The sequence below is a fragment of the Phyllobates terribilis genome, unplaced genomic scaffold, assembly GCF_046119375.1.
Source record: "Phyllobates terribilis strain yellow unplaced genomic scaffold, ASM4611937v1 Scaffold_2__4_contigs__length_985480577, whole genome shotgun sequence".
Taxonomy (NCBI): Eukaryota; Metazoa; Chordata; class Amphibia; order Anura; family Dendrobatidae; genus Phyllobates; species Phyllobates terribilis.
This window is the reverse complement of record NW_027362762.1, coordinates 286,350,303-286,375,615: the sequence shown is the minus strand read 5'-3', so window position 1 is coordinate 286,375,615 and position 25,313 is coordinate 286,350,303. Positions and strand designations below refer to the sequence as shown.

The 25,313-nt window shown below is 47.9% G+C and overlaps 1 protein-coding gene across 1 annotated transcript in view; it reads right to left on the bottom strand.

Moving 5' to 3' along the window:
* The window catches only part of GPC6 (glypican 6), a 1,373,797-nt gene that overhangs the window by 1,169,343 nt on the left and 179,141 nt on the right, over positions 1-25,313 (bottom strand). The window lies entirely within an intron of this gene.

The window sequence follows — 25,313 nt, the reverse complement described above, 5'->3', positions numbered from 1 at the left end:
GAGCGCAACTATTCCATAGGAGACCGAGAGTTATTGGCCATCAAACTGGCATTGGAGGAGTGGCATTACCTGCTCGAGGGGGCTCTTCACCCGGTAATAATTTACACTGACCACAAGAACTTGGCTTACCTCCAGCATGCCCAGAGACTTAACCCGCGCCAAGCCCGGTGGTCCTTGTTTTTTGCTCGTTTTGATTTTGTCCTTCATTTTCGCCCGGCTGACAAAAACGTCAAGGCGGATGCCTTGTCTCGATCCTTTCTGGTGTCTGATCTTGAGGAGGATCCGAAACATATCATCGATCCCGCCAGAGTAATGCAGGTGGCTCCCGTGAGTCTAAATCGTCTTCCTCCTGGTAAGACGTTCGTACCAGTACCTGATCGGGAGAAGATTCTACACTGGGGTCATTCGTCTAAACTAGCTGGCCACGCCGGTCAGAAAAAGACCCTCCAGCTTATTACCCGGCACTACTGGTGGCCTAACCTGCACAAGGATGTAATAGACTTTGTTTCTGCCTGTGTGTCCTGCGCCCGCAACAAAGTTCCGAGACACCTGCCGGCCGGCCGCCTCCTACCTCTGCCAGTACCTGCTGCCCCCTGGCAGCATATAGCGATGGACTTCATTACTGATCTGCCCGTCTCTGCCGGTTGTACGGTCATTTGGGTGGTCGCTGACCGCTTCTCCAAGATGGCTCACTTCATTCCACTGCCAGGTCTTCCGTCTGCACCCGAGCTGGCTAAAGACTTTATCCGCCACATCTTCCGTCTTCATGGCCTGCCCCGTCACATCGTGTCGGATCGTGGGGTACAGTTCACTTCCCGTTTCTGGAGAGCCACTTGTAAATTGCTGGACGTCACCCTGGACTTCTCCTCCGCTTACCACCCACAGTCTAATGGTCAAGTGGAGCGGATCAATCAGAACCTGACCAGTTACCTTCGGCACTTCGTTAATGCCCACCATTCTGACTGGGTGGATCTCCTGCCATGGGCCGAATTCTCGCACAACAATCACGAGAGCGAGTCTTCCTCCAAATCCCCGTTTTTTGTAGTCTACGGTCAGCATCCTCGGATCCCGTTTCCCGTCTCCACCTCGGCGGACAATCCGGCTGCGTAATCTCTTGTTAACAAATTTTCCTCCATATGGGAGAGTACCCGGTCCGCACTCCTTCTGTCATCCGAGCGTATGAAAAGACACGCTGACAAAAAACGTCTGGACCCTCCTCAATTCCGCCCTGGGGATAAAGTCTGGCTCTCGTCCAAATATGTCCGGCTCAAGATCCCTTCCTATAAGTTAGGGCCTCGGTTCATCGGCCCACTGGAGGTCATCAGTCAGATCAACCCGGTGGCCTATAAATTGAAACTCCCGGCCAACTTACGGATCCCTAACTCCTTCCATGTGTCTCTCCTCAAACCTGTGGTACTTAACTCTTTTTCCAAGTCTACAGGTACGCCTCCTGCTCCGGTTTCTGCTGAGGACGAGTTTGAGGTAGAGAACATTCTTGCCACCAAAAGGGTAAGAGGAAAGACCTTTTTCCTGGTAGATTGGAAGGGGTTTGGTCCTGAGGAGAGAACGTGGGAGCCCCGGGAGAACATCCATGCCCCTCTCATCCTAGCTAAATTTCTGTCTGGCCTAAAAAAGGGGGGGCCTAAAGGGGGGGTACTGTAGTGCCGGCGTCCCTGCCCTCTGCTAGGCAGGGACGCTGCTCCTCTCACCGCTCTGCTCCGTGCCCGGCTTCCTCCCCCCGCTCTGCTGTCAGCGCGCGCTCCGTCCCGGCGTCCTCCTCCTGCTCTGCTCTCAGCGCGCGCTCCTTCCCGGCCCCTGTGCTTAGGGCGCGCGCGCGCGCGCTCCCCTCCTCTTAAAGGGGCCGCGCGCGCCGCCCTAAAGAGTCCCCGGCCAATGGCCGGAGGACTTCATCATATATAAGGCACCTCCTCCAAAATGGAGGTGCCCGAGCAATGTTGTTTGCACCTGTGTCTCACCTGTGCTTCAGCCCTCAGGTCCCGTTGCCAGTTACCTGCCAGTTTCCTGCCAGTTTCCTGCTAGTTACCTGCCAGTACCTGCCAGTTACCTGCCTGATTCCTGCCTGAATACTTGTTACCTGTCTGCCAGTCTGAGGTCCGACGGTCTGCCTTACTACTCCTGTCAGTCTGTCTAAAGGACCAGCCTGCCCGCTCACCTGGGAGCGCATATCAGCTACCTGCCTGCTTGCCTGAGGTCCGACGGTCTGCCTTACTACTCCGGTCAGTCTGTCTATGGACCAGCTTGCCCGCTCACCTGGGAGCGCTTCTCCGTTATCTGCCTGCTTGCCAGCCCGGAGGCTCCGTTGTCACGTGCTGTGACCACCAGCTACTCCAGACTCTTGCCCGCTCACCTGGGAGCGCATCTCCGTTACCTGCCTGCTTGCCAGCCCGGAGGTCCCGTTGTCACGTGCGGTGACCATCAGCTATTCCAGAGACTCTTGCCCGCTCACCTGGGAGCGCTTCTCCGTTACCTACCTGCCTGCCAGCCCGGAGGTTCCGCCGTCACGTGCCGTGACCACCTGCTATTCCAGAGACTCTCGCTTGCTCACCTGGGAGCACACATCTACCACCTGCCTGCTAGCCTACCCGGAGGCTCTGCCATCACAGGTCGTACCTACCCCTTACCCAGAGACTGCCCTGATCACTTGCCGTAACTCCCTGTCCGTTCACCCAGAGACTGCCACCCGCTCCCTTACAAGGGCCGCCCCCTTGTATAGTAGCTCAGAGGTTCCGCCTCCCGGACCCGTTACAGTCCGCCTCCCGGACCCGTTACAGCTATAATAAAAACGAAATGAAAAATGTATCAAAATACTAATATCTCACACTAAATACATTGCATGACACAAAGAGTTCAGCAATGCAAGTCTGGTGGTGATATGTACACATTCAATACAAAGTAGCTTTATATTCATTCTCACTCTTAATCTAGATGTATGGCTAGCCAATATGACATCTGTAGATGAAAGTGCATTCAAAATTACTGTGATCATTTTCTCTTCTCCGCAAAGTAACTCGCTGAATATAAAGTGAACAAAAGGAGATGCACAGATGAACAGATACAATGACTAAGAAAACAATGTTCATTCAGTGGGGCAAACATTGTGTGCCTAGATTATGTGCAAATCTCAGTGATGCTTGAAGGTCAGCCATTCAATTATTCTGGCACTTAGGTTATCCTGATACTGTTGTCATTTTTTTTCTAGGAAATGGGGCTAAAAATGTAGTAACACAGGAGAGGGATATAGTAGATTTAGGTTAATGGCAGTCATAAGTTTTCAATCATTTTTGAAGGAGGAGAAATGTATTGGACAGACATGAGCGAATTGACCAAAGTGTGAATTCAACCAGGAAATTAAATTCACAACTAATTTATTCAATATGTATGTAATTTGCCTTCTCTCCACACCCCAGAGCATAATAAATGTAAGATTTAAAAAGTACACACTGTATAATACTCACCTCTCCCCAACCCTCACCTGTCCCTCCAGGCAGCTCCATTCAGGCACTCTTATGGGCTCTTCGCAGTCTCCAGAGCTTACTAGGCTTCATGATGTAATGATGTCACAGAGTGATAAATGTTATGACATCATGTGAGGCCCCGTCTTGGAGAATATGATTTTTTTTGTGAAATTTATAATGAATTGGAATCACTTTGGATCAATTTGCTCATCTCTAGTGAATGCTTGAGAAAAGCTCATTAGAACTAAAAAATAATATGGGGTTAATAAAACTTTAATTTCACCGGATGGGCTTCCTCACTCTCCATATTTGTTTAGTGATAGGTGATCTTTGAAAATTAACTTACTGAATCTTTCTAAACAATAAACACCAAAGGACACTTTAACCCCTTTATGACCCCATATGTCCAAGTCACCTGGTACTTACCGACATTGGAAGTATGAATACATCCAGGTGATTTTGCACACACAGAGACATTTACAGCTGGGTGTCACCTGATTCTGACAGCTGACACCTGGCACTCAGTGCCAGGAGCGGTGCTTCCACTTCTTCCGGTACTTTAACCTACTAAATTCTGCGATCCCAGCATTTAGCAAGCAAACAGAGGAACAGAAGCCCCTCTGCTCTTGAGTCAGAGACCCCGCAACGTCATCGCATCATGATGACATCCGGGCCACCAGGCATTAGAAAGGTAGTTAGATCATGCGCAGTGCATGATATAACTAAGTTTCAGTGCATTGTGAAAGTATTTGGCCCCTTTGAACTTTTCTACCTTTTGCCACATTTCTGGCTTCAAACATAAAGATATACCATTCTATTTTTTGGGGGAAGAATCAACAACAAGTGGGACACAATCGTGAAGTGGAATGAAATTTATTGGATATTTTAAACTATTTTAACAAATTAAAAACCGAAAAGTGGGGCATGCAATATTATTCGGCCCCCTTGAGTTAATACTTTGTAGCACCACCTTTTGCTGCGGTTACAGCTGCAAGTCACTTGGGGTATGTCTCTATCAGTTTTGCACATCGAGAGGCTGAAATTATTGCCCATTCTTAATTGCAAAACAGCTCGAGCTCACTGAGGTTGGATGGAGGGCCTTTGTGAACAGCAGTTTTCAGCTCTTTCCACAGATTCTCGATTGGATTCAGGTCTGGACTTTGACTTGGCCATTCTAACACCCGGATATGTTTATTTTTGAACCATTCCATTGTAGATTTTGCTTTATGTTTGGGACAATTGTCTTGTTGGAAGATAAATCTCCGTCCCAGTCTCAGGTCTTTTGCAGACTCCAACAGGTTTTCTTCCAGAATAGTCCTGTATTTGACTCCGTCCATCTTCCCATCAATTTTAGCCATCTTTCCTGTTTCTGCTGAAGAAAAGCAGGCCCAAACCATGATGCTGCCACCACCATGTTTGACAGTGGGGATGGTGTTTTGAGGGTGATGAGATGTGTTGCTTTTATGCCAAGCATATAGTTTTGCATTGTGACCAAAAAGTTCGAGTTTGGTTTCATCTGACCAGAGCACCTTATTCCACATGTCTTGGTGTGTCTCCAAGGTGGCTTGTGCCAAACTTCAAATGAGACTTTTTAAGGATATCTTTGAGAAATGGCTTTTTTCTTGTCACTTCACGATTGTGTCCCACTTGTTGTTGATTCTTCCCAAAAAAATTTGAATTTTATATCTTTATATTTGAAGCCAGAAATGTGGCAAAAGGTAGAAAAGTTCAAGGGGGCCAAATACTTTTACAATGCTCTGCATGTCTGCAGCACTAACAGACTGTAAGGTATAGCAATGCAACAGCTATACCAAATAATTGCAATCAGACTGCAGAAAGTCCCATTGTGGGACAAAAGTAAAGAAGTAAAAAAAAAGTTGTAAAAATATAAAAAAAAATCACGAAATCATAAATATATATATATATGTATACATATATATATATATATATATATATATATACTAGCTATTGAAACACCCGTTCTACGCCCGGGTGGCGATCATTTTTATTAGCATATGGTCTCTCATGCTGGTATGTGCTGCCCCCCTCCTGGTATTTGTGCTGCCCCCATCCTGTCCCCACCATCCTATACTGGTATGCGTGGTACCCCTCACCCCAATCCTGGTATGTGTGACCCCCCTCATCCGAATCCCGGTGTGCGTGGCACCGCTCATCCCCCAATCCCGGTATGCGTAGCACCCCTCATCCCCCCAATCCCGGTATGCGTGGCACCCCTCATCCCCAATCCTTGTAGGCGTGGCACCCCTCCCCCTTTCCCGGTAAGCGTGGCACCCCTCAGCCCCAATCCTGGTAAGCGTGGCACCCATCACCCCCAATTCCGGTATGCGTGGCACCCCTCACCCCCAATCCCATTATGGGTGGCACCCCTCACCCCCAATCCCGGTATGCGTGGCACCCCTCATCCCTATCCTGGTATGTATGGTACCCCTGACCCCCCAATCCTGGTATGCGTGGTACCCCTCACCCCCAATCCTGGTATGTGTGGTACCCCTCACTCCTAATCCTGGTATGTGTGGTACCCCTCACCCCCAATCCTGGTATGTGTGGTACCCCTCACCCCACAATCCTGTTATGTGTGGCCCCCTCATCCCTATCCTGGTGTGTATGGTATCCCTCATCCTGGTATGCATGGTACCCCATCCCTCATCCCAGTATGCATTGCACTCCATCCCTCATCCCCAATCCTGGTATGCGTGGCACCCCTCATCCCCAATGCCGGCATGTGTGGCACCCCTCATCCCCAATCCTTGTATGCGTGGCACCCCTCATCCCTAATCCCGGTATGCGTGGCACCCCTCATCCCCAATCCCGGTATGCGTGGCACCCCTCATCCCCAATCCCGGTATGCGTGGCACCTCTCACCCCCAATCCTGGTATGCATGGCACACCCTAATCCCCAATCCCGGTATGCGTGGCACCCCTCATCCCCAATCCCGGAATGTGTGGCACCGCTCATCCCCAATCCCGGTATGCATGGTACCCCTCACCCCCCCTCCCGGTATGCGTGGTACCCCTCACCCCCAATCCTGGTATGCGTGGTACCCCTCACCCCACAATCCTGTTATGTGTGGTACCCCTCACCCCCAATCCTGATATGTGTGGTACCCCTCACCCCAATCCTGGTATGTGTGGCCCCCTCATCCCTTTCACACTGTACACACATACAAAAAAAATAAACAGCTAAACTCACCTTTCTTCTCTGTGCTCCAGCGCTGTTGCGTCCACTTCTGCCGGAGGCCAGGGGAGGAGTGCGGCGCCTGAGGACCGCGCTGTCCGGCGCCGTTTTGCTGAAGACACACTGTAAATGTGTCTTCAGTAAAATGGCGCTGGATAGCGCAATGCGCACGCGCCGGTCCGACACCTTCACTCCGGTCACACCCGGTCTCCAGCGAAGAGAGGCGCCACGGCAACGCTCCTACTGGTCAGGTAAGTATGTTAGTATGGCGCCGGAGATCCGCGGTATGCGTTCAGTGTCTACGCATACCGCGATCTCCGACGCCATACACTCCTCTTACCTGTAACGGCTGGATGCCTGCTTCTGTCTGGAGCCAGACTGCGCGTCACGCATGCGCAGTCTATCGAGGCTTCAGACAGAGACACGCTTCTACGATTATATTATAGATATACATATATATATATATTTATCATTTTGTGATTTTTTTTTTATATTTTTACAACTTTTTTCATATTCTACCCATAAATATTATTATGAACAAAATATATAAACAATAAAGTGCGCATATTTGGTATCCACGTCTGGAATGACCCGACCTATAAAACTGTCCCACTAGTTAACCCCTTTAGTGAACGTGGTAAAAAAAAAAAGAGGCAAAAAACTATGCTTTATCATCATACCTCCGAACAAAAAGTGGAATAAAACGTGATCAAATAAAGGAATGTAAATAAAAATGGTACTGCTGAAATTATCATCTTGTCCCACAAAAAACAAGCTGCCATACAGCTCCATCTAAAATAAAAAAGTTATAGCTCTCAGAATAAAGCACTGTAAAAATAATTATTTTTTCTACAAAATAGTTTTATTGTGCAAAAGTGCCAAAACATAAAAAACTGTATAAATGTGTTATCGCTGTAATCGTACTGACCCAAAGAATAAAGCTGCTAAATCAATTTTAGCATGCACGGAATGGAATTAAAAAAAAACCCTCAAAAACAATTCCTAAATTGTTGGATTTTGTTTATTCTGCCTCACAAAAATTGGAATAGAAACTGATCAAAAAATGTCATGTGCCAGAAAATGGTACCAATGAAAACGTCAACTCGCCCTGCAAAAAACAAGCCATAACATGACTCTGTCAGCAGAAATATGAAAAAATTATAGCTCTTTAAAAATATGGCTACGCAAAAACTAGTTTTTGCAAAAAAAAGCGTCTTTTAGTGTGTGACAGCAGCCAAACATATAAACCCGATATAAATCTGGTATCACTGTAATTGCTCCGACCCAAAGAATAAAGTTGTCTAATCACTTATACCGCATGAGGAACAGCGTAAAAAATAAATAAAACCAATTCTTCACCTGCTGTTGATTTGTTAATTTTGACTCCCAAAGATAGCAGTAAGGCTCAACGCACATTGATTCTGCGCTCTACATAGATAGCTTACACCGGGGTTTCCATGTAAATCTCTGAAATATGTGATTAAGATGGAAATCCCGGCAGATTCCCTATAATAAGGCAGATGGAGGCATTGTGGACACCATCTGGCCTGTGACCCGGCGGTATCTGTCTTTTTATTAGGCATGCATAAAAGTGCAATCGACCACAGTTCTGTGCACTACAGAAAAGAAGGACAATGCTGAACAGAGACCAGATGGAGTCTAGAGTATCTCTGCTTCCTCATTATAGTGAATAGATCCCTCGGTGGTTTCATCTGAATTACGTCACTTGGAGATTTAAATGGAAGCCCCGATATCAGTGCTCAGCGTAGAGCACAGGATAAATGGGCATATTTTACAAAACATTTGGAATCACAATAAAAGCTTTGACTCAATCCACAAAAAAGCAAGTCCCACTTAGGTCCACCAACTGTTAACGGAAATATAGGGGGCCTTCCATGTTACTAGTAGCACAAAGGCTCGGGAAAAATTAAATGGCCCTTGCCCCCAACAGAAATTCTGCAAATTGTGAGCTTCCAAATCCAAAAGCCTCCCTTCATTCTATACTCCACAGTGAGCCTAAAACACAGTTAGCGGCCACATGTTTGGCATTTCTGTAGCGATGAGAGCCTGCCTAATTTACGAGTGCATATCTCCAGAAGCATGAACTGGGCATAATGTACTGGTCACTAAAATATACAGGTCATTACAACGTACTGGTCACTACAATGACAGTTTGCAATTTTCACTCAGCAACATCCACTGCTCCTTGCTTTTTGAAAACACCCATGTGGCTAAAATCCTCACAACACCTGTAGATAAATTTCCAAAGCGGTATAATTTCCAAAATGGGGTCACTTGAGGGGAGATTCTGCTCCAGGAGGCAAATAGCGCATTGTCCCTCCCGAGTCTCGCCGTGTGGCTAATCAGTACTGTACAGCCACATATGGGGTATTTCTATATTCAGCAGAAATTGTGAGACAAATTTTGGTGCTATTTTTACCCATTTAGCAGTGTGTAAATTTAAAATCTGGGGCTAAAACAAAACTTTGGTGTTAAAAATGAAAATTCTTTCTTCTGGTGTAAAATTCTGTGAAGCACATGTGGTGTCAACATGCTCACTGCTCCCCTAGATCAATTCATTGAGAGGTGTTGTTTATAAAATGGGATCTCTTATGGGGATTTCTGCTGTTCTGGCACCTTAGGGGCTCTGCCAATGTGACATGGCACTCTCAAACCAGTTCAGCAAAATATGAACTCCAATATGGCACTTCTGAGCTTTGCATTGTGCCTCAAAAGTAGTTTTTGACCACATATGGAGTAGTATTGAGCCACCCCCGTAGTGTTCGAGTTCGGTTCGGTTCGTCGAACACCCGTGTGTTCGCCGAACTGTTCGTCGAACTGTTCGTCGAACACCTTCGAACACCGTTAAAACCAATGGCAGGCAAACAAAAACACATAGAAACACATAGAAAACACCTTCAAAGGTGTCCAAAAGCTGACAAACTGCTCAGAAGACATAACTAACACATGGAAAAGTGACAAGTACATATAGTCATGCGAAAATAAAAGAGGTGGAGGAGTAAAAGGAGGGGGAGACACAGATATAGGCATGTCATGCCCTTCTAAAATCCAAAAAGTGAGAAGCCGACACGGCCAGTCCGCTCCTGCCCGTGCCACCTCCGTGTCGCCGGGTTTGTGCCAGAGCCGCGGTGAACCCTGATGGCCAGCCCCCCTCTCCCAATACTGGTGCCTGTCCGCTGGTGGGTCGAGCGAGCCCCCCTGTGGTGGAGGCAGCTCTAAGCTTTTTAATTTAAATTGTCTCTCTAATTTGAATGAATACACTTTAAATCCATTTACAAGGATCTATTGGAGGGCAAGTCTCATGCCAGCAGCCGCGTAATTCCAGCTCCAGTAGAGACCACTAAAGCTGCTGCAGTTAAAAAGCTTTTATAAGGATCGAGCTCGGCTGTCCACCGCAAGGCATCCTACTGCCAGTCCCAGCCCCTATGCCTTGGGGTGCCTCCTGATGCTCTTCACTGAGTATCCCATGGTCCCGAAGCATTTCCTTTGAAAAAATTAAGTGTCTAAACTATAGGTGGTGTAGCTTGCTTAACAGCCGGGATAATCCGCTGACTAGCAGACACTGCTACTAGGCACAAAGTATTTCCTGGGCTAGATGCAGTTAAAAATTTGTAATTAGATACTCTCCTTGGATGCTGAGAAAGCATTCCATAGAGTCTCCTGGCACGCCATATATGATTCTCTTAAAAAGCTTGGGGTAGGGGTCTAGGGGACCCTTTTATAGCCAAAATCACGGCCCTGTATCACAATACGTCACCTAGGCTGAAGATAAATGGAACTGTAGCACCCTGAGGGCTCGGTTGCTACAGAGGTATTGCACCTCACCCAGAAGTGTGATATCTCACTCTCAGGTAAGGATGGAGTGTGGATCAGGACCCGACACCTGCATGCATTACACCACATTGCCGTGGGGCAGGGCGACCAATATGCCTCTGAGATGGGCACGACAGTCCCTGTCCCTGGCTGGAGTGGGGGGAGGGAACACTGAGGAAGGGGAACCCTGTAGTGCAGGAGCAGGGAGGAAGCAGTTCCTGGGTGCATTGAGAAGGGAGTATAAAAGGTGGGCACCATCTTAGTTCAGTGCAGAGAAGTCTGAGCAGAAGTGGCAGGGAGCAGGGGCTCTGCATGAGCTCTGCTCCGGAGGCGGGCCTAGTAACAGAGGCCCAGGCCTGGAAGAGGGAGAAGGAAGGAAGAGGAGCGGAGAAGGCTCCAGGAACGAGGAATGAAGGGATCCCAGGGGTGCGGACGGGCGAGTCGCCACCGCACGCCCGAATCCACCTGCGTGGAGGGGTCAGGCCAAAGGGGGAGACCGGTCCCCGAAACTAGTGGAGGCAGGAAACGACCCTCAGCTAGAAACCGGAGGCTCTGACATTTTATGTGGCGCAGCCCCTCGCTACACCCGCTAGGAAGGCACCACATAGGGTCAGGGATACTGGCGCCAAGTTTACCAAGAGGAGGCCCGAGGCAGCCGGACAGAAGGGTTGGTAAGAAAGGCCAGACAAAGGACACACAAAGGGGGTCCTGTGAAGCGCTCCAAAGTTATCTGGGAGTTGTCTGAGCCCCTCACCTGGTGAGCACAGTACGACGTGGGCAGCCGTTACCTGCAGACGTGGTCTGGATAATAAGAACTGTGAGTAAAGGCCCTGGACTGCATCACTGACTCCGTGTCGTTACTGCTGCTGCCCAGCACCATCACCCCCATCCTCCGCATACACTGCCCTGAGGCTATACTCCTCCCGTGGGGAGTTATGCTACGCTCTGCTGCACCCACAACACCAGCCTCAGCGGTCTGCTCTGCAGCGGCGGTTCACTCTGACCGCAATCCACGGGTGGCGTAGTCGGACATTTAAACATCAAAACCACATAAATAGTTCCGCCACTGGTTTGACCACCCTGAGCCACGGAACCGGGTCGCCGCCACGAAGACTACAACCACCAGCATCCACCAAAAAGGGTCCGGCTCCGGGTGACCCAAGGCCCAGGGGGTGCATCAGAACATTTTCATCACCTTTCACAATCACCAATGGGACAAGGCAGGGATGTCCTCTGTCCCCTCTCTTATACATCCTAGTGACGGAGCACCTGCTCTCATCAATTCGCCATAACCCCAATATTAGGTGGATTGAGGTGGGAGGCACCGAGTACAAGTGCTCTCTATTTGCTGATGATGTCCTAGTATATATCACTCAATCACATATATCCATCCATGCTGTTATGGCTGAAATAGATCACTTTGTTACATGGTCAAATTTTAAAATCAATGCAGCGAAGTTTGAGGCCCTTGATGTCTCCCTCCCCAAATCCATATAGGATTCCATCCAGTCCAACTTTCCCTTTGCCTGGCCCTCACAGGGTATCAAATACTTAGGAATTCCTATTCATAGAGACCTCTCCCATCTATGTTATCTTAATTTTGGGCCCTTTATTGAACAACTCCATACAGACCACGGTTGGCAAGTTAGAACTGTAAGATTCACTACGTGAACCACTGGTGTTTTGTGGAAAAGCACATGTACACTGCGTTCCAAATTATTATGCAAAAAGTGTTTAGGAGTGATAAGGGATGTGTGTCAGGGCTCTTTATATCACTGTAAGCAATTGCAGACACCTGTGCTAATTAGTTTGGCAGGTGTGTCCAATGAAAGGCAAGACTACTTAAGAAGGTTGTCTCACATTATTAAGCAGCCTACATTTTCTGCCAAAATGGGAAAGAAAAAGGATGTGTCGGCTGCTGAGAAGCAACAAATTGTGGAGTGTTTAGGTCAAGGCATGACTACAATCAACATTGTGCGATGATCAGGATGAAGTGTCTTGGCAATCAAGAAGTATGTAGCTGATTCACAGTACACACGTGTGCGTGCTGATAAGGGCAAATTGAGGACTCTTTCCTACAGGCAATTACGTCAGGTTGAAAGAGCAGCGGCAAAAAAGCCTTGTCATAGCAGCAGACAAGTTTTTGAAGCTGCTTGTGCCTCCAACGTCCCCCGAACAACAAGATGCAGGGTCCTTCAGAGGTTTGCAGCTGTGCATACGCCATCCTGTCGACCTCCTCTATCCACTTCACACAAGCAGAAACGGCTCCAGTGGGCCAAACATTACATGAAGACTGATTTCAAATCTGTTTTGTTCACGGATGAGTGCCGTGCAGCGCTCGATGGTCCAGATGGATGGAGTGGAGGATGGCTGGTTGATGGACACCCCACGCAAACACGGCTATAGCGCCAACAAGGAGGAGGTGGAGTAATGTTTTGGGCTGGAATCATGGGGAGAGAGATTGTCGGCCCCTTTAGGATCCCTGAAGGCGCTAAAGATGAACTCCATAATGTATGTGGATTTTCTCAAACAGCACTTCCTGCCATGGTTCAAGAAGAAGAACCGTGTATTTCACAGCAAGATCATTTTTCTGCATGATAATGCACCATCTCATGCTGCACATAAAACATCTGCATCTCTGGCTGATATGGGCATAAAAGGGGACAAACTTATGGTGTGACCCCCATGCTCCCCTGACCTCTACCCCATTCAGAACCTTTGGAGCATCATTAAAAGGAGTGTCTATGATGGCGGGAGGCAGTTCACATCTAAGCAACAGCTCTGGGAGGGTATTCTGTCCTCATGCAAAACAATTGAAGCAGAAACCATCCAAAACCTGACAAATTCAATGGACGAGAGAGTTCAGAAGCTCCTTTCGAACAAGGGGTCCTATGTGAAAATGTAACATCACCTAGAATAAAGTTTTGAGTTGAAAACTGTTTGATTTCAGTTTCTAACAACCTGCTAATGCTTATAATTTCAAAAATGACCATTTTTTTGGTCTTTATTAAAATGAAAAGGTTGATCGAAAAGTTTGGGGGATCTAAGAGTGTGGCAACCCAGTAGTCATGATTACTTCGAATTCTGACAATATGAGGGTCATGCTGCAGGTAGTGCAGCAAGAAGGCACTTATGTGTCTTGCACATCTCGGAGCCCCAAAATTATTTTCCGGGCTAGATGCAGCTAAAAATTATTATTAATTTTAAATCTGGTGAAGCTTTAGTATAGATGGCCTAATAGGATCAGTGCTGCACACTGCTACAAAGCCCAAATTATTTTCCAGTCAAGATACAGATAAACATGATTAGTAATTTTAAATCTGGTGGAGCTTATTATAGATGGCCTAATAGAATCAGTGCTGCACACTGCTACAAAGCCCAAATTATTTTCCAGCCAAGATACAGATAAACATGATTAGTAATTTGAAAGCTTAAAACGGTTGGTAGGGTGATTTTAACCAATCATCAAGCTTTTACTCTCCCCAGGATGACACAGGGGTAGAAAAGTCGTTTCGGATCCATGATTTGTTCATCTTTATGAACGTGAGTCTGTCTACATTATCAGTGGAGAGCCGCGTGCGCTTATCTGTCAGCACACCACCAGCAGCGCTGAACACACATTCAGACAGAACGCTGGCTGCGGGGCATGACAAGATCTCCAAGGCGTAAGTGGCTAGCTCCGGCCATTTATCCAGATTGGAAGCCCAAAAAGAGCAAGGGTCCAGTGACACAGTCGTGGCTTCAATGTTTACTTTGAGATACTCCTGTACCATCGTCTCTAGGCGTTGACTATGTGTCAGACTTCTTGTCTCCTGTGGCCTTGCAAAGGATGGGCTAAAAAAGTGGTGAAATGATTCCGCAAAATTGATGTTACCAGCAGATACTGTGGTTCTGTTACGGTTTGAGTGCTGAACACTTGACGGTCCCACGGTTGGCAAGTTGGAACTGTGAGATTCACTACGTGCACCACTGGTATTTTGTGGAAAAGTACATGTAAGATTCTGCAACAGTCTCTGCTGATACTCCTGCATGCGTGCATCCCTTTCTATGGCAGGAATAATTTCTGCAAATTTACTTTTGTACCGGGGATCTAACAGTGTGGCAACCCAGTAGTCAGGATTATTTCTAATTCTCACAATTCGAGGGTCATGTTGCAGGTAGTGCAGCAAGAAGGCACTCATGTGTGTTGCGCATCCAGGAGCACCAAGTCCCTGTTGTGTTGGTGGCGAGGTAACAATCATGCTTCCTTCCTCTGTCCTCTCCCCCCAACCTCGCACAACAGAAATGTGATCAAGGTCTCCCTCATCTGATGAGTCTTCCATCAGTTCGTCCTCCACTTCTTCCTGGGCTTCTGCACCTTCCTCACTAGTTTGGCTGCTACCATGCGCCCTGGTAAAACCATCTCCCCCACCCTCACATGCCTGCCGCCTTGGTGCTGCCGACCGTCTGGACCTTGCAGATGTTAGCCCTTCCGCATACAACTCCTCCTCCTCTACTTCCTCCACCTCCTCTTGTGCCACCACCTGACTCCGAATTCTGTTTAACATGTGCTCCAGCATGTAAATCACCGGAATAATCATGCTGATAATGGCATCGTCAGCACTAAACATCTTCGTCGCCATTTCAAAACTGTGCAGAAGGGTGCATAGGTCCCTGATCTGAGACCACTCCTCCAGCGTGATTTGCCCCACCTCTGAATCTCGTTGGCCCAGGCTATACGTCAGAACGTATTGCACCAGGGCTTGTCGGTGCTGCCACAGTCGCTGCAACATGTGCAGAGTTGAATTCCACCAGGTAGGCACATCGCATTTTAGCCGGTGAAGTGGCAGGCCCAACGACTTCTGTAGAGATGTAAGTCGCTGAGCTGCGGGATGCGAATGGCGGAAGTGAGCACACAGCGACCGTGCCCTCTGCAGAAGACCATCTAGTCTGGGATAGTGGGCTAAAAATTGCTGGACAACCAGGTTCAACACGTGAGCCATACAAGGCACGTGTGTGACATTGCCCCGGCGAAGGGCCGCACCCAGGTTTGCAGCATTGTCGCACACGGCCTTCCCTGGTTTCAGGTCCAGTGGAGACAACCATTCATGAAATTGGTTCTCCAGAGCTGACCACAACTCCTCAGCTGTGTGACTCACATTTCCCAGACATTTCAATGTAAAAACCGCCTGATGACGTTGAGCCCTACTGCCAGTATAGTAAGGAGGTGTGCAGGATCCCTTCTGCGCAGTTAGAAAGCTTGTGGCATGACCAGACAGGCTTTGGGTGCAGGTGGAAGACCGAGAGGAGGTTGAGGAGGCAGAAGCAGTGGAGGAACTTTGACATAAAGAGGATTGACGCACAACTCGTGGGGACGGCAAGACTTGGACAGCAGCCCCTTGTCCTGCTGTCACCATAGTTACCCAGTGCCCAGTCAGCGACATGTAACGCCCCTGTCCATGCCTACTCGTCCAAGTGTCTGTGGTGAAATGCACCCTGTCACACACAGAGTTTCTCAAAGAAGCGGTGATGTTGTGTGCGACATGCTGGTGGAGCGCAGGCACACCTTTCTTTGAGAAGTAGTGCCAACTGGGCATCTGGTACTGGGGCACTGCGACGGACATAAGGTCTCGAAAATCCTCTGTGTCCACCAGGCGGAAAGGCAGCATTTCTGTAGCCAAGAGCTTGCAGATGGTGAAATTCAACCTCTTGGCTTTCTCATGGCTAGGTGTCACGGGTGTGTTGCCACGAAGATCGTCACGAGTACACAGCCTGACTTCTCGCAGCTGACTTGTTGGTGCTTTGTGTTTCTCGGCAGTGAGGGAGTTAATTCTCTCTCTCTCTCTGGGCTAGATGAGGTCCAGCCTCGCCCAGCTGCAATCAATACTTCTGTAGTGAGACTCCTTCATATACCTGCTGGTCTGTCTGGGAGGTGTCGGTGAAAGCATTTCATTCAGACTGACAGAGCGGATCGTGGTGTTTGGAGTTGCTGAGATAAGTGTACTTGGAAGTGTTTTTTCCCTTTCCTCGCTTTATCATTTATCTCCTTTCCCGTTGGTTTTCCCTCTGTTGTAGTTGAGAAGTTGTTTGTATGCAAGGTGGTTTTGGTTTTTCCCTTGTACTGTCTCGTTTGTCTAAATACTGTGTTTGGGCATATTATTTCTTGTTCCCTTTGGTTGTGATCGGGGTCCTTCTCAGGACTAGATTACTGAGGTGCAGGGATCTTCAGGAGGTAGGGGTTACGCTGGCGGCCTGGACCTCTGTACCTTTAACAGTACCTCCAGGTTGAGGGATTAGTCAGGGCCCCAGCTTAGGGTCAGCTTAGGCCCCCTACCTCCAGTATACAGAGACAGCGTGACATTTTCACCGACCCACTTAGTTTTTCTCCAGCTACTATGGATCCAGTAGCCGGTCTAGCTCGGCAATTGCAGAGTTTGTCCATGGAGCTGGCGGACGTTAGGTCCAAGGTTTGGCATCCTCAGGAGCAAGCCGGACCAGAACCTAAAGTAGCTCTCCCTGATAGGTTCACTGGGGGGCGGGACAAGTTTTTTGTTTTCCGGGAGGCATGTAAATTGTACTTTCGGCTGCGGCCTCGGTCATCGGGGAGTGAAGAACAAAGGGTGGGAATTGTCATCTCGCTCCTACAAGGGGACCCACAATCTTGGGCGTTCTCTCTTCCCCCGGGTTCCCCGGCTCTCCAGACAGTGGATAGGTTTTTCGCTGCCCTGGGACTCGTATATGATGACCCAGATCGGATCTCCCTTGCTGAGTCTAAGTTACGTAGGATCCAGCAGGGAGATTGTCCGGCGGAGGAATTCTGTTCGGAGTTCCGTAGGTGGGCCACGGACACCCAGTGGAATGACCCGGCTCTTAGGAGCCAGTTTTGTCATGGTTTATCCGACAAATTACAGGATGTGTTGGCACAGTATGACTCTCCCGTGTCTCTGGAAGCCGCTATGGCCCTCGCTATTCGCGTGGACAGACGGCTTCGGGAGAGGTGCGGGATAACTCTACCCCCTGTGATGACTCCACCTCCTACAAGGTCCCCTCATATGGTGGTTCCCCTGGTCAGTCCAGAGGAGCCTATGCAATTAGGAGGGACATCATTTCGGGGGAGGGGACCGGTGGTGCGCCATAAGGCAGGAAGGTGTTTCTTCTGTGGGAGAAAGGGACATTTTATTGGGGGGTGTCCATCCCGTCCCTTGCAGAGTGAAGAGTCGTCGGAAAACTGTTGATCCCAGGTTGTGTGGTGGACGGCAATCTGGGAGTAGGTATTTCGTCCCTAGGTTCATCTCAGTTTCTCGTACCGGCGGAGGTGGTGGTGGGTACGAGAACTGAGAGGATATCTGTTCTTCTGGATAGTGGGGCCGGGGCTAATCTGGTTGATGCTCGGTTTGCCCGGGTTCAAGGTATGCGGTTGAGTGAGTTGGCTAAACCCATCCGCATATTCTCGATCGATGCCAGGCCTCTCGGGCAGGGAAGTTTTTTGCAAGTTGTGCATGACGTAAAACTTCAAGTGGGGGCAATACATAAAGAACTGTTGTCTTGCTACGTGTTGGAGGGTCTTCCCACTCCTATTGTGTTGGGCCTTCCTTGGTTAGCTAAGCATAACCCGGTTATTAATTGGCAAACCAGGGAGATAAGCCAATGGAGTAAATTCTGTAATAAAAACTGCATGAACACGGTCATTGGTGCGGTTACTCCTTGGGTCTTACCTCCATTTCTGGCGGACTTTGAGGATGTATTCTCGGAGAAAGGGTGTCAGGAACTACCTCCTCATCGCGTGTATGACTGTTCTGTAAAACTGCTCCCAGAGGCCAAGTTACCTAAAGCTAGGTTGTATAACCTTTCTGGTCCTGAGAGGCAGGCCATGAAGGATTATATCTCAGAAAGTCTGGCTAAGGGGCATATTAGACCTTCATCTTCACCGGTGGCTGCAGGGTTCTTCTTTGTTAAGAAGAAAGATGGAGGCCTACGCCCTTGCCTGGATTTCCGTGAACTTAATCGGATTACGGTCCGAGATCCGTATCCGCTCCCACTTATTCCCGATCTCTTTAATCAGATCGTGGGCGCCAAATGGTTTTCTAAGTTGGATCTCAGGGGGGCGTACAATCTGATTAGGATGAAGGAGGGGGATGAGTGGAAGACGGCGTTTAACACTCCGGAGGGGCATTATGAGAACCTTGTCATGCCATTCGGTCTGACTAATGCCCCGGCGGTGTTCCAACACTTTGTTAATGACATTTTTCGCCGCTTGGTGGGACAGTTTGTTGTCATATATCTGGATGATATCCTAATTTACTCGCCGGATCTGGTGTCTCATCAGGAGCACGTTAGGCAGGTGTTACAGATCTTGCGGGATAATAAACTGTATGCCAAGTGGGAAAAGTGTGTGTTCGCCGTACAGGAACTCCAGTTTTTAGGCTTCCTGGTTTCAGCGTCCGGTTTTCGTATGGACCCTGGGAAAGTGCGGGCAGTTCTTGAGTGGGATCGGCCAGAGAATCTTAAGGCACTACAACGTTTCCTGGGGTTTGCTAATTATTACCGAAAGTTCATTCGTAATTTCTCGTCCATGGTTAAGCCTCTCACTGACATGACTAAAAAGGGGACGGATTTTTCTAGGTGGTCTGACAAGGCTTGTCAAGCATTCTCCTCTTTGAAAAAATGCTTTGCCTCGGCGCCCATACTCATTCAACCTGATGCGTCTCAGCCATTCATTGTAGAGGTAGACGCTTCCGAGGTAGGGGTGGGAGCAGTATTGTCACAAGGTTCGTCCCCTGGTAAGTGGCATCCGTGCGCCTTTTTCTCTAAAAAATTGTCGTCCGCTGAGAGGAATTACGATGTCGGCAATAGGGAACTCTTGGCCATTAAGTTAGCTTTTGAGGAGTGGCGCCATTTTCTGGAGGGGGCAGTTCATCCGGTCACCGTCATCACCGATCACAAGAACCTGCTATATCTGGAGTCCGCGAAACGTCTGAATCCCAGACAAGCTAGGTGGTCATTGTTTTTTACCAGGTTTAATTTTGTCGTTACATATCGTCCTGGGTCAAAAAATGTAAAGGCGGATGCCTTATCTCGTAGTTTCCCGGGGGCCGGGAATACGGACGACCCGATTCCTATCCTTCAGGAGGGGGTGGTGGTTTCGGCAGTATGCTCTGAGCTGGAGGAGGAGGTATTGGAGGCTCAGGGGGACGCCCCTGTTGGACCTCCAGGGAGATTGTTTGTTCCAGATCAGTTGCGACAAAAGGTGATCGAGGCACACCATAACTCAGTTTTTGCAGGACACCCGGGGAGTAAAGCAACTGTGGATCTCCTCTCGCGTCGGTTTTGGTGGCCTAATTTACATAAGGAGGTGGTAACTTTTGTCGCGTCCTGTGGGGTTTGTGCGCGCTCTAAGACCTCACATACCCGTCCGTCTGGGGCCCTCTTACCTTTGAAGATCCCGGAGCGTCCTTGGACTCATCTGTCTATGGAATTTATTACGGACCTCCCTCCGTCTTCGGGTAAAACGGTCATACTCGTTGTAGTGGACAGGTTCAGCAAGATGGCACATTTTATCGCTCTTCCGGCTCTCCCTAATGCTAAAACTCTTGCGCAGGTGTTCATTGGGGAGATTGTGAGGCTTCACGGGGTACCCTCCGAGGTGGTGTCTGATCGGGGGTCTCAGTTTGTGTCTAAGTTCTGGAAGGCGTTTTGTGCACGGCGGGGGATGCAGTTGTCATTCTCATCGGCTTTTCATCCTCAGACCAATGGTCAGACGGAACGTATGAACCAGAGCTTGGAGACATATCTCCGGTGTTTTGTGTCAGAGAACCAGGAGGACTGGGCTTCTTTCTTACCTCTGGCAGAGTTTGCTCTTAATAATAGGCGGAGCGAGTCCACTGGTAAGTCCCCGTTTTTTGGGGCATATGGTTTTCACCCCCAGTTTTGTACTTTCAGTAGGGGGGGCTCTTCGGGGGTTCCTGAGGAGGAACGATTTTCCTCATCACTCGCTTCAGTATGGAGAGGGGTGCTGAAGAATCTGAATACTATGGGGAACCGATACAAACGTATGGCTGATAGGAGGAGAGTGTCTGGTCCGGACCTAAGTGTGAACGATCGGGTATGGTTGTCTACCAGGAATATAAAACTTAAGGTTCCCTCCTGGAAACTGGGTCCCAGGTTCATCGGGCCGTACAGAATCAGTTCTATTATTAATCCGGTGGCATTCCGTCTTGACCTCCCCCCTACGTTTAAAATTCACAACGTGTTTCACAGATCATTGCTTAAGAGGTATGTGGCGCCGGTGGTACCGTCACTTGTACCTCCCCCTCCAGTGGTTGTCAATGGTAACTTGGAGTTCCAGGTATCGAGGGTCATTGATTCACGCTTTAATCGCCGGTCCCTTCAGTACTTGGTTCATTGGAAGGGGTATGGTCCTGAGGAGAGGATGTGGGTTCGTGCGTCGGATATTAACGCAGACCGATTAGTTCGGGCCTTCCACACGACTCACCCGGATAAACCTGGCCCTGAGGGTCCGGAGGCCCCTCGTAGAAGGGGGGGTACTGTCACGGGTGTGTTGCCACGAAGATCGTCACGAGTACACAGCCTGACTTCTCGCAGCTGACTTGTTGGTGCTTTGTGTTTCTCGGCAGTGAGGGAGTTAATTCTCTCTCTCTCTCTGGGCTAGATGAGGTCCAGCCTCGCCCAGCTGCAATCAATACTTCTGTAGTGAGACTCCTTCATATACCTGCTGGTCTGTCTGGGAGGTGTCGGTGAAAGCATTTCATTCAGACTGACAGAGCGGATCGTGGTGTTTGGAGTTGCTGAGATAAGTGTACTTGGAAGTGTTTTTTCCCTTTCCTCGCTTTATCATTTATCTCCTTTCCCGTTGGTTTTCCCTCTGTTGTAGTTGAGAAGTTGTTTGTATGCAAGGTGGTTTTGGTTTTTCCCTTGTACTGTCTCGTTCGTCTAAATACTGTGTTTGGGCATATTATTTCTTGTTCCCTTTGGTTGTGATCGGGGTCCTTCTCAGGACTAGATTACTGAGGTGCAGGGATCTTCAGGAGGTAGGGGTTACGCTGGCGGCCTGGACCTCTGTACCTTTAACAGTACCTCCAGGTTGAGGGATTAGTCAGGGCCCCAGCTTAGGGTCAGCTTAGGCCCCCTACCTCCAGTATACAGAGACAGCGTGACACTAGGAGGAAATGGTCTTTTACTTGTCCACATCTGAGGGACCGAGGGCTGGCTATTGTGCTTAGACGGGGTTGATAAGGGTGTCCCCGGCAAACTGCCGGTCTGTGAGGAAGATGCAGGCGGACATGTTAGGTTGCCTTGATCCAAAGGTGGTGCTATCGATGTCGGACAGCGCTCAACACCAGCTGGTGTTACCACCTCCAAAGAAAATGATGACCTGCCAATCACGCTGGCTGTTGCGGGTAAAGAGGTGGCAGGTCTGCGCCCCAAAACATGTGTGACTGCTGTCCCCCCAGTCACAGAGGATGCAGAGGCCGCGGATGCACAAGATATGGCAGACGGTGGTTGGCCCGGCCGGCTAGGCCGCATTGTAGCACACTGAGCTTCCCACTGCAACTTATGCTTCATGTCCATGTGCCGGTTCATGCATGAAGTACTCAAACTATGTATTTTTTGGCCTCTACTTAGCTTTTGCTGACAAATGTTACAGATAACACAAGTTGGGTCATCTTTATCGATCTGAAAAAATGCCCAGGCTATGCAAGGCTTAGCACCCATGCGACCTGAAGAGCCACCACGACTTGTGGTGAGAGGCAGAGTTGTGTTTGAGGATGCAGTTGTTGACGTGCTTCCAGTACTACGTCTCTGTCCAGGAAGACGCAACCTGACCTCGTCGTCACTAGCATCTTCCTCCACCTCCTCTGCTGACCTCATCTCTTGGCTGACTGTGGGTTGACAGTAAGTGGGATCTCCAACCTCATCATCATCACCCTGTGCGTTATCACACCCGTCGTCCTCAGAGCCAACCTGTTCCTGCCCTGACAAAAAACTAAAGTTGTCACTCCAATCAGGTATTTGAGTCTTATCATCGTCTTCCTCATTGTCTCCACCAGCAGGAGTTACAGTTTGGGAATGAGGGTCTACATTATGGTCAGAACCTTCTGCGTCTGGTCCTGGATCCGACTCATAAAGATTCTGGGCATCAGTGCAGATCATTTCCTCGTCTGGATTCACAGAAGCGCTGGAGTCAACCTCTGATTCCCAGGCTATAGTATGAGTAAACAGCTCTGCAGACTCAACCATCTGTTCTACCTCATACTCAGACGGGCAGCTGGAGATTTGGGAGCTGTGAGGAAGCAAGTGCGATTGGGGTGACACCTTTGAGGACTGGAGTATTTGTGATGTTGAAGTTGATGTGGAGGAGAGCCCACTTAAAGGAGCACTTGATATCCGTTGAAGCTCCTGCTGTTTTTGTGCCTCATCTAGAATTTGTAGCGATTGGCGTGGCCGTAAGAAAGGTATCTTATCACATTGTCCGCTAAAAGAAGTAGGCATTTTAGTTTGGCTGGAAGATGGTCTTTCTTCTGCAGATGTTACTGTTGCTTTAACACCTACCCCACGGACACAACCTTTTTTCCCCTTCCCAACACGCCTATTCCCCTTTCCACCAGCAGCAGGCCTTTTTCAACTCATTTTGGTGGTTAACTAATTCACAACTCTGGAGTTGTTTGCACAAAAAAACAATGGATGGGAACCGAGCAGAGCTGAGTGGCCAAACTGTGGTATTAGGCCAAAACTATTGGCTGGGTTAGATGCAGAAAAAAATTATATTCAATTTGCAACCTGATGGAGGTCTGTATAGATGGATTAATAGAACAAGTCCCACACACAGCTAGAAGCCCAATATTTTTTCAGAGGTAGATGCAGAAAAAAATATATTCAGTTTGCAACCTGATGGAGGTCAGTATAGATGGACTAATACAACAAGTCCCACACACAGCTAGAAGCCCAATATTTTTTCAGAGGTAGATGCAGAAAAAAATATATTCAGTTTGCAACCTGATGGAGGTCAGTATAGATGGACTAATACAACAAGTCCCACACACAGCTAGAAGCCCAATATTTTTTCAGAGGTAGATGCAGAAAAAAATATATTCAGTTTGCAACCTGATGGAGGTCTGTATAGATGGATTAATAGAACAAGTCCCACACACAGCTAGAAGCCCAATATTTTTTCAGAGCTAGATGCAGAAAAAAATATATTCAGTTTGCAACCTGATGGAGGTCTGTATAGATGGATTAATAGAACAAGTCCCACACACAGCTAGAAGCCCAATATTTTTTCAGAGGTAGATGCAGAAAAAAATATATTCAGTTTGCAACCTGATGGAGGTCAGTATAGATGGACTAATACAACAACTCCCACACACAGCTAGAAGCCCAATATTTTTTCAGAGGTAGATGCAGAAAAAAAATATATTCAGTTTGCAACCTGATGGAGGTCTGTATAGATGGATTAATAGAACAAGTCCCACACACAGCTAGAAGCCCAATATTTTTTCAGAGCTAGATGCAGAAAAAAATATATTCAGTTTGCAACCTGATGGAGGTCTGTATAGATGGATTAATAGAACAAGTCCCACACACAGCTAGAAGCCCAATATTTTTTCAGAGGTAGATGCAGAAAAAAATATATTCAGTTTGCAACCTGATGGAGGTCTGTATAGATGGATTAATAGAACAAGTCCCACACACAGCTAGAAGCCCAATATTTTTTCAGAGCTAGATGCAGAAAAAAATATATTCAGTTTGCAACCTGATGGAGGTCTGTATAGATGGATTAATAGAACAAGTCCCACACACAGCTAGAAGCCCAATATTTTTTCAGAGGTAGATGCAGAAAAAAATATATTCAGTTTGCAACCTGATGGAGGTCTGTATAGATGGATTAATAGAACAAGTCCCACACACAGCTAGAAGCCCAATATTTTTTCAGAGCTAGATGCAGAAAAAAATATATTCAGTTTGCAACCTGATGGAGGTCTGTATAGATGGATTAATAGAACAAGTCCCACACACAGCTAGAAGCCCAATATTTTTTCAGAGGTAGATGCAGAAAAAAATATATTCAGTTTGCAACCTGATGGAGGTCAGTATAGATGGACTAATACAACAAGTCCCACACACAGCTAGAAGCCCAATATTTTTTCAGAGCTAGATGCAGAAAAAAATATATTCAGTTTGCAACCTGATGGAGGTCTGTATAGATGGATTAATAGAACAAGTCCCACACACAGCTAGAAGCCCAATATTTTTTCAGAGGTAGATGCAGAAAAAAATATATTCAGTTTGCAACCTGATGGAGGTCAGTATAGATGGACTAATACAACAAGTCCCACACACAGCTAGAAGCCCAATATTTTTTCAGAGGTAGATGCAGAAAAAAAATATATTCAGTTTGCAACCTGATGGAGGTCTGTATAGATGGATTAATAGAACAAGTCCCACACACAGCTAGAAGCCCAATATTTTTTCAGAGCTAGATGCAGAAAAAAATATATTCAGTTTGCAACCTGATGGAGGTCTGTATAGATGGATTAATAGAACAAGTCCCACACACAGCTAGAAGCCCAATATTTTTTCAGAGGTAGATGCAGAAAAAAATATATTCAGTTTGCAACCTGATGGAGGTCAGTATAGATGGACTAATACAACAAGTCCCACACACAGCTAGAAGCCCAATATTTTTTCAGAGCTAGATGCAGAAAAAAATATATTCAGTTTGCAACCTGATGGAGGTCTGTATAGATGGATTAATAGAACAAGTCCCACACACAGCTAGAAGCCCAATATTTTTTCAGAGGTAGATGCAG